This window comes from Apium graveolens, chromosome 8 (assembly GCF_009905375.1).
Source record: "Apium graveolens cultivar Ventura chromosome 8, ASM990537v1, whole genome shotgun sequence".
In the NCBI taxonomy this organism is placed as follows: Eukaryota; Viridiplantae; Streptophyta; class Magnoliopsida; order Apiales; family Apiaceae; genus Apium; species Apium graveolens.
In genome coordinates, this window is record NC_133654.1 from 61,721,858 (window position 1) to 61,732,345 (window position 10,488).

Here is a 10,488-nt window from a genome sequence, read left to right on the forward strand (position 1 = left end):
GAAAATGTATGGAGAGAACGGATCTTCATCGTTGTTGAAAGAAATATTATACTCGACCACAGAGACAAATATCATGATCCCATCTATCCGTTCACGGAGGAATTCGTTAGCAATAAAATTCGAGGTTTGTAGCCAGAAACAAGATCTGTGGCGGTGGTTTTTTATCGGAAGATATGAACGGTGTTCGTCGGTAAAACGTGAACAATGTTTGGTGGTGGTGGTCATGGGTGGCTGAGATTTGCTTAGGATTAGTGGTGGCTCCTTTGCGCTCTCAACTTCTGACCCCTTGCAATTTGCCTTCTTGTAATTTGCCTAAGTATACCTATTTATAGGGAATCAAACCAACGTAGTTCTTGGAACCTAATGGGCTTAGATCTCTTGTCCCGAGACCCAGTAGGAAACCTACGGGAAACCGTCTTCTACTAGTTTTAGGAATGTTTGTCGATGAGGCCCAACCACAAAGGTCCAACACTCGTCCACGACCTCAAGACTTCACGAATAAGACATCTCCCTGGCCAAGGATAACCTTCCGTTACCAGCTGTTTCTCTAATCCGTGGACATATGTATAGCCGTGGCTCACCCCAAATGTTGGACGCATCCTTGTCCCCCGGATAAGGAGCCCCTACCAGATTGCAGGATAAGTGATCCTAAAATTTTGGGTGCAAAGTGTAGGATACTCCAAAGTCTTCCAACGCCCGTTGACTACAGAGACAGAGCTCCCAAAGCACACACCAATATTTACCCCACATCCCCAATGAACACTCATTGACCACAGGAGGAGGCCTCTCGTTCAGGCAGACCCCTAGAGGGTCTGACCACGGACACCGCCTTCCTGTGGTTGCATTACATAAAATGAGTTCTTCAATAGAATACCTGCAAAAAATAGGTTAGTGATAATAATCCCCTCCTTCCTTGAATCATCCAAAGAATCCGTCCAAGTAACCTTGTTGAAGTCCCATCCAAGCCATCTTTCCTACTTAAGACGCGCCTTAACACCTTCCACAGGTCAGGGGCTAGCTCAAAGAGTTATTCAAATTCCTTTCTTCATATAACAATAGGGCGCGCCTCCTGCATTCATGAGGGCGCGCCTTGATTCTTTAAGGCGTTAACCATTAACTTCTTTTATACATAAAGGCGCGCCTCCCCATATCTGTAGGGCGCACCTACTACCTTCACAGTAAAAGGATTTGATTTATCTTTTCCTTAATTTTAGGCATAAATATCCCAATTTTGACCAATTATCTTGGTTTTGACCTGAACAAGATTTATACCAAATTTTGGTCATTACAACTACCCCCCAAATTTCATATGCTATTGAAAATGGGATTGGAATTTCTTGTCTTCATTCATTATATGTTAAAAAATTTGTATAAACTTACTTTTTCTTACAAGGCGCGCCTTCAACAGGACGCGCCTTCTGAATTTAAAGCGATTCCTTCATTCTCGGGAATCGTGATCGACGTGATTGACATTTGTTACACGTCATCATCAGCTATAAATACAAGTAAAAATCACCACTTTCACTTTTTACTTTACTTTTCTCTAAAATAAATTTCCGACGGCGATTCAAAGCCCTTTCAGCTCGGAAATGGCTTATTTTGCATCATTTCCTCAATATTTTTTGATCAACCTTTTCATTAACCAACAAGGTACTCAATTCTTTCTTTTATTTTCAGATTTCATCAAGTAAATTGTATCCAATGTTGCTATGACTGTTCATATGCTTTTTTCTTTTATCATATGTTCTTCATAACCGTCGTATGTATATATGTATGTATATCCCATATTACCAATGTTGATCCATAATTCTAAAATTTCAAAATTTGAATTCATGTTCTTAGAATTTTAATCGTTACCCTAGGGATTTATACGCTTAATTTGAGTTTAGGGTGCACCCTAAGGGGTGTATAGGGAATATATCTCTTAGGGCGCGTCATCCTAACACAGGACGCGCCTCCCTTGCTATGTCAACTTTCCTTTTGTAAAAAAATGTCTATTTTTATTCCTTTCTCGGGAGGCGCCCTCAATGGATTTCTCCGTTTGTTTTGACAGCTGGAAGACGAGGGCGCGTCCTCTCCTATTCATCCATTCAAAGATTTCTGCACTAAGCTAGGAATCTATTCTCCTCCAGCCATTTCCTTCAAGCCAGACTTTCCAGACGCTCATAGGACCCCTGAGTTTTTAGAACAAGAGGCGCGCCTTATTCAAGAATCTAAAGAAGGCAATTTCATGGCGGAATCTCCAAATGACACTTTAGATAATCTCCCTTTAGCTCAAAGAAAGGGAAAACAAAAGTTAATTCGAAAAGAAAGGTCACCAGCTCCTGTTGATACGGACCTAGATGATTGGCTTGAGAGCTGAATGCATATAGATATAGATGCACCGAGATCGGGGTCAATGTAGGCGCATGACCCTCAAAGGTTTCATACAAATTGATTTCCCCAAGTTTATATCCTCAATAGTCTTAGGGAGTGCCTACCTCTGAGGGCGTGTCTGAAGAAAACTCTCCTCCTCTTCGCGATGAGATGAACTTTTTTGACGAAGATGCTCTTCAATTCTCCAATTCCCCTGCTCCTTTGCCTGTCCCCTTTAAGCATTGGGAAGTTTCTGACAGCGAGGTAGATTTTGACAAGAGAAAGTATGAGATGTGTACTGAAGCCGTGAAGAAACGCTTTGGCAGGGAAAATTATTCTGCATGGGGCTTTCATCTAGCTGCTCAAATGAACAGGTAGAATGGTTGATGGAATTCTACGACATGGAAGGCATATGGGCGCGCCCTCTAAGCATGATGCACTCTCACATTTTTAACTACGGAAGAAACTTCAGAATTTCTAGAATGGTCACAAGTCCAAAGTTGGTCTCTTTGGGAGTGGGCGCGCCACTTCATCCCTACCTGAGGGATGTGATCGAATTGTATGACCTTGAGCCTCTTCAATTATCTCATAACATCTATAGCTTATTTTGGCTCTGTACATTCCGTACATGGATCTAAGGTTCCCTCCACCTACCATGGAGGAAGTTAGTCATTTTTTTGGTCTTAGAAAATCTGACCATGGCTACTACTATTTGGTAGTTGACAAGCAACACAACAAAAAAGGCTTTTCATCTGGGAAGGTCAACCATAAGAAAGGATGGAAAGAGAACTTTTTCTACCTATATGATGTCCCCAGAATCAGAATCCAGTTCAACAAAGAATCAAGTCAGAGCGCGCCCTAACTTTTGTGAGTTCCTTATTATTAATTCTTCTTTCTTCTTATGTTGTTTCTTCCTTATATACTAGACAAACCATCTATGCGAGAGCTAGAGGGCACGCCCAAATCCCATGCAGAGGCTATACTTAGGATTGCTGCATAGAAATGGAACTTGAAAATGCTCGTTACAAGGTCCAACTTAATGCAAGTCGGCATACTATCCAATCTTGTTAGGACTAAATGCAAGTATGCGGAATTTAGGAAGGGCGTCCCCATCGCTCGTGCTGTAGAAGTTGACCGCGATGATGAGGGAGATGAAGAAGAAGACGAGGATAGTACTACTCAGAACGAACCTCCACTTGATTTATTCACACGCATTATCCATGACACGATATTCGGCCTCGGCTGAAGAACGAGACATTGTGAATTGTTTCTTTATTTACCAAGATACCGAGGAGTTCCCCGATATAATAGAATATCTACTAACTGACTTGCGAGAGATTGGGCAACTAGCCCAATCAGAATCACAATAGGCATACAATTACAAATCACAATTGACACGTATTAACAAGTCTTGACCTGGATGTCCTTTTAAATACCTTAAAACGCGAATGATAGTCTCAAAATGATCTTGTTTCGGAGATTGCATGAACGAGACAAAACATGAATAATATATGACAAATCAGGCCTTGTGATAATTAGATAAATCAAACGCCTAACTAAACGTCTACATTAAGCCGGATCCTTGTACAAAGGGCTAGTGGACATAGAGAACTGATGATTTTGAGGTAACGGTGTCTCGATTGGTTTACAAGCAAGAAAGACTGCCTCAGTTAAAATATCCAATGCATATTGTCGTTGATTTAGAAACATACCTTCTTATGATTTTGCAAACTTAATACCAAGAAAATATTTCAAAGGAACAAGGTCTTTAAGCTGAAAACAAGCATCGAGGTATCACTTAAAAGAAGTGCATAAAGTCAAATTATTCTCCGCAACCAAAATATCATCATCATATACCCAAACAGACAAGACATCCTCTCCCTTTTTATAAGTGAAAAGGGTATGATCAGCATGAGATTGTTGTAAGCCATACTTACGAAGAGATGCTATAAGTTTGGCAAACCAATTACGAGGGGATTTTCGTAAGTCGTAAAGTAATTTTTATAGGCGACAAAATTTACCACGAGAATTAGAAGAAAAATCAGAAGGTAGACGCATATATATTTCCTCGTTCAAATCACCATGTAAAATGACGTTATTCAGATTCAATTGATGTACTTCTCAATTCTTAGCTACTGCGACTACAAGAAATGTGCGAAAAGTGACCATCTTTGCTACATTAGCAAATGTTTTCGTAAAAACTTTGCCTTCTTTTTGGTGATTACCAAGAATGACCAAACGTGCTTTATCACTTTTAAAAGACCCGCCAAGTTTATTTTTTGAACACCCGCTGACACCCAGTTGACTTCTTTCCAGAGGCAAATCGGTTATCTCCCAGGTTTTATTTCTTTTAAGAGCATCAATTTCGTCTCTCATAGCTTTGTGCCATCATTCATGTTGTGAAGCTTCCTTATATGACCTGGGCTCTTTGGTAACATTCAAGGAAGCAACAAAGTTTCTATGACTAGTGTTAAATTTATCATAAGTAATATAATTATCTACAGGAAAGTAAGTACCCGAGGAGGACAATGGCTCAGATGTATAGGAGATGGGGTGTATACTATGAGCTAAAGAGAAAATGTAATCAGTGTGCCAAGACGGAGGACGTCGCTGACGTGGTGCTGGTACTTCATCAATACCGGTATAAGGTGCTTCATTTTCTCTTGAAGGTTCTTCAACTGAAGCAGAGGGAGACCCAACCAATACTGTCTCATCCTCAATTTGGCGCACAACGGGCGCTTGGGATATCTACATTTGTGTTTTACGAGGTCATCGAGTATACACAATATGTGTTGGAGCATTAAAAGAGCTCCCCATATCCTCGGAAGTGGTTGATTTAGGTGCTGATGGAGATTTATCAAGTATTCCAAAATTTAAGTCCGCATACTCTGTTACACTTGCACCGTATTTTTGCAAATATTTTATTTTTAGAGTACAGGTAATTGACTAGGTTATAATAATACATATTTAGATATTAGATATTCTGTATCCGGCTTATTTTGCATCACCACTTCAACCGCCCCTTCTTCACGCCACCTGCCCCCTTCTCTCCCTTCCTTCAATCTCCTTCATCTCCCCATTGGTCCGAAACCACAGCCGCCAACTTTTCTTCTCTCCACCAATGAATTGGGTTTTACCAATTCCAGGTTTGAGTCGCGAATCCTATGGCATAGTGTCAAAGGCCACACACCGTCAGAACCATCAGAAATCGTCGACGGATTGCAGTACGTGGAGAAGATCGAGGGCGTTGGTGATGTTTCTCTCGGCGTCAGTGATGTTTCTCTCAAGTTATGCCAGCCAATTATCGTGTCTTCAAGTGTTCAAGTTTGTTTAGGGTAACTGTTGACATGCATTCAAGGAGAGAAAGTCACTGTCCGTTGGGAGAACCACCGACCTGTGCTTGCAACAAATGATGTCAAAAGAGATCATTTTAGTAGATGCTCCCATTCATATTCGAAGTAGTTACCTTTTCTCCATAACAGTTATTTCGTATTCATTTTAAAATCTGTAACCGCCGGAAGCAATCTCCGTTCTTCATCCCTTGTACCAGATTCTTTGTTCTTCATCTGCAGTATAGATACTACCATCAGTCATGCAATATCTGAGTAGGAGGCACAATTATTTTACACCAAGTTATTTGTGCATATATCATTTGCGTTTGATATGGGAATGCAAACGTGTATGGTACTCTGGTTGGATACGGAGGAGTGCCTTTGATGCCTGGGACGATAACAGAGACATTTGTTCGGCTGTACGGCCCAGGCATAATGGATTCTTTTCATGCAAAGAAATATTAGCGGTTGGAGATCCATCAGTTCATCGCTCAACATTTATCTTTTTCTCAATGGCAGTTAATTCATGGTATTTGAGATATGTTAATTATATTTGACATTAGCTAAGTCCTATGTGAATAATAACATAGGTTCAGGTTTGTCTCGAACTATTTTAATTTATGTCATCAAATTTTATTATTTTTATTTTTAGTTGCAATTTTTACATTTTTTATATATTATGTACATACACACACAAGCCGGGGGTCTTTCGGGAAACAACCTATTCATTCTTATGAATGAGGGGAAGGCTGCGTATATCTTACCCTCCACAGACCCTGCGAATGCGGGATACACTGAGTATGTTTCGTTTGGTTTGGTTTGGTTATACTCTGTTACACTTGGAATTGGTGGCCTAACAGGAGAATTCGTGGCAAACAGGAATACATCCTCAATAAATCTTAAATAAATCTTACATCTCTTGATATGAAAAATTCATTCTTTTCTAAATCAAACACTCTCCACCCTTTCTTTCCAAATGGGTAGCCCATAAATACACATTTTCCAGCTACGAGAAGGAAATTTGTCTTTTTGTTGTGGCTTGTTACGAGCATATCACAAACATCTAAACACCTTTAAGGCCATCTCCAAAAGTTGTGATCCAAAAATCCAAATTTGGATCACCAAGTGATCCAAATTTCTGACCAACTCCAACAGTGTGATCCAAATATCTGATTCAAATTACTTTTTACATATAATAATATATAAATATCATATTAAGTAATTTTATTTTAAATTTATCATTTAATCATTATTAACAATTTATATAATATTTCATAAATTAATTAAATCAAAAAAAATTAATACACATTAACATATTAAAATTGTGCACTTAATTCACGAAAAATACATTTATTGCAAAAATTAACATACAAAAATATTATTGATACACACTAATTTTCCGAATTAGTATATTCTTCCCACAAATGCTCAATTAATGTATCTCTAAGTGTAATATGTGTCTCTTTATTTTTTATTTTAAATTTTAATGAAATTATATTTTCTCATTATTTTAATTTTTATTTTAAAAATAAAATTTGTTAACTATTAATTATATTATGTTATTGATTATATAATTAAATAATCAAAAATCAATTTAAAATCACATAAACTATAAATAACAAAATCATTATTTTATATTAAATCAAGTGATCCAAATTTGGATCAGTGAACAGTAGTGATTAAAATTTGGATCACTACTGTTCATTGATAGATCACCATTTGGATCATGAAATTTGGGATAATCTGCCCCAAATTTAGATATTTGAATCACTGTTGGATTTGTCCTGATAAATCCATATTAGGCGCTGAACGAAATATAATTTCATACAGTAATTTTCCTTCAAGTACCTCAGTAGGAGTCATGTTAATAAGATGCACATCAGCTTGTACACATTCACTCCAAAAATAAATAGGAAGAGATTCCTGAAATATTAAAGCACGAGAGACTTCCAAAATATTTCCGTGCTTCCATTAAACTCTACTATCTTGTTGTAGGGTTCCCACACATGAAAACTGGAATAAAATTCCCATTTGTTGATAAAATTGTAACAAAAGTTTCGTTGTAAAATCTATGCCATTATCAAATCGTATTATTTTGACAATTTTTCATATTGAGTTTTGACCATAGCATAAAAATAACGTAAACAACCAGGAAATGCCCTTTTTTTCTTAATTAAGTAAATCCAAACCGGACGTGAGTGATCATCAACAATAGTTAAAAAATAATGAAAACAGGAAGATTTGATGTAAGACCCCATAAATCACAATGAATAAAATTAAATCAATCTTCAGCTTTATTCTCACTTAAAAGGAAATATAGTGCGAGTTTGTTTTGCACAAAAACAGACATCGTAAGAGTTTAATTCTTTGTTTATAATGCTACTTGTACTAGTACTTCTAATGTAAGATAATTGTTGACTTGCCGGATGACCAAGGCGACGATGCATAAGGATAACTGATTCTACTAAAGTAGCATTAGTTGAAATAGGCTGGTTCATCTCCTCAAATAAATACACCCCATTCCTTAGTTCACCGAGTCCAATTGTCATCCTCGACATGCAATCATATATATATATATATATATATATAATACACAATCTTTTAGTAAAAGTCAAAAGATAATGCGAATCAAGAATAAGCTGACCTATTGAAATAAAATTATATTTAAGATTAGGAACATATAAAACATTTCCAAGTACAAATTCATTTCCATGATTCAAACTTTCTTGAGAAATTGCAGTAGTCTGAACACCATCTGGAAGATCAACAGGAGTATGCGGTAAACCACTATCAAGAATTCATTTATACCCATTTTCTTTACCAAACAATTTATCTGAAAAAGTAGCAGTCTCAAGGAGATTCAAGAGTCACTGCATTTGGTCATTGGTGATATTTGGAGAGCCTATAGACGTGCTAGAACCACGCGTATTACCAGGGAGATTGCTAGATAATTGTTGGGCATTATTTGCAGCTGTTGGTGTCACTGTGAACTATCCACGCCCATTGAAAACTCCCTCTATACTGCGACCACCCCTGCCTCGGCCACCACTTTTATTACGCAAGTTTTGGGGGAAACCAATACGCTGATAATAGTGGCAAGATTTACCATAGTAAGTGCATGCAGATGAAAATGACTGAGAACTAGCAGGGGTGGAATTAGAAGTCGGGTTAGATGGTGTTGTGGCTGTAGATTGAACCGCAAAACTCACAGTTTCTGATTTATCATCACGATCTCTAACAATGTTCCTATGACGACGTTCTTCTTGAGTAGCAAGTGAAAAAGCTTTTTTCAAAGTAGGAAAAGGGTCCATTCTAAGTATCTGAGTGCGCATGCCTTTGTACTGCTCATCATCAAGGCCTAAGACAGAATCATGGGTCTTATCACATTCCACACGAACTCGCAGTTTAGAAGTATCTGGACAAGTGCATCCACAAATTAAATCTTCCTCGCCATATAACTCATCTCATCTCATATAGTCATAAATTTGATGTAATAAGACACCACATACAAGTCTTTTTGACGAAGTAAGTGGTACTCAGATTTAAACTGATTCAAGCGAGGACCGTTGGAAACACAGTAACGTGTTTTAGTTCATTCCACATATCTTTAGAAATTTTTTGGGACATGACACTAGTCTGGATGGACTCATCTACAGAATTAAAAAATCCAGGAACAAATTGTAGAATTATTCGCCTTCCACGCCATAAATTCAGCATTTTTTCATCTGTTGGTTTAACAAAATCACTAGTGATAAACCCATATTTGTTTTTACCTTCCAATGAATTAATGATAGATTTCTCCCAAACATCATAATTATTTCCTTTAAGCAGATACTTGGACAGAGAACAACTAAGGACCTTCAGAGGGATGTAAATAATAGATGGAAGAGGCATCGTGAATTAGTTGTATATTGGAAATATTTGGTAGTTCTGGTGTTTCAGGAAACTTTCTGGTATAAGATATCTCCTCTCTTATTTTATTATAGGGTTATACGTAGGCTCCAAGTCTGGAAGCCACTATTGTAAATCGCTTCCTCAAATAAACTCAGATCAATTGATATAAAATGATTTCATGGTATCCCAGCCATAATTGATCCTATCTATATACAAATCCCATTTTCTTGGCCGCCTCTTCATCGCTCTTGGCGCACGTTGTAGTCGGCGTAGAATATCTATTTTATTTCTTTTCACCAGAACTATTGAGGGATTATCTCTTCTGATGATTTGGCACTAATTCAAAATAGTTTGTTAGGGATTATTGTCTTTTCTGATTCTCAAGAGTGTCTCTCCGTACGTAGTCTTCTTATCTTTATTTCACATTTGAGACGGTGATGTATAAACCTTAATACAGGGCACTTGAACATTTCACTGCATCTCATATAACAGATCCTTTTTCCGTGATCATTCTGTTTCATATGAATATCACATATATGCTTATTTTGCATTTCTTATCATGATATCAGAGCTACCAAGTGCTCTTTTGAATCTCTTGAGTTGTTTCTTAAAGATTGAATTTTTTTTGTCTGAGAGTGTATTTGTCTGTTCACTCTTTAGTTCTTCAACTATTACTATTTTTCAGTTGAGTTTTCTACCAACTATTACTATTTCTTGAGTTCTCTATCAACTGATCTTATTTCTTATCATGGCTAATCCTAGAGTTACATATCAAGATATGATGAATCCATTCTTCCTACATCCTTCAGATGGACCCAATTCAATACAGGTTGAGAAGCTTCAAGGCAGCTCTGACTACAGATCTTGGAAAAGATCTATGTAGATAAGTTTGTCCTCAAAACGTAAG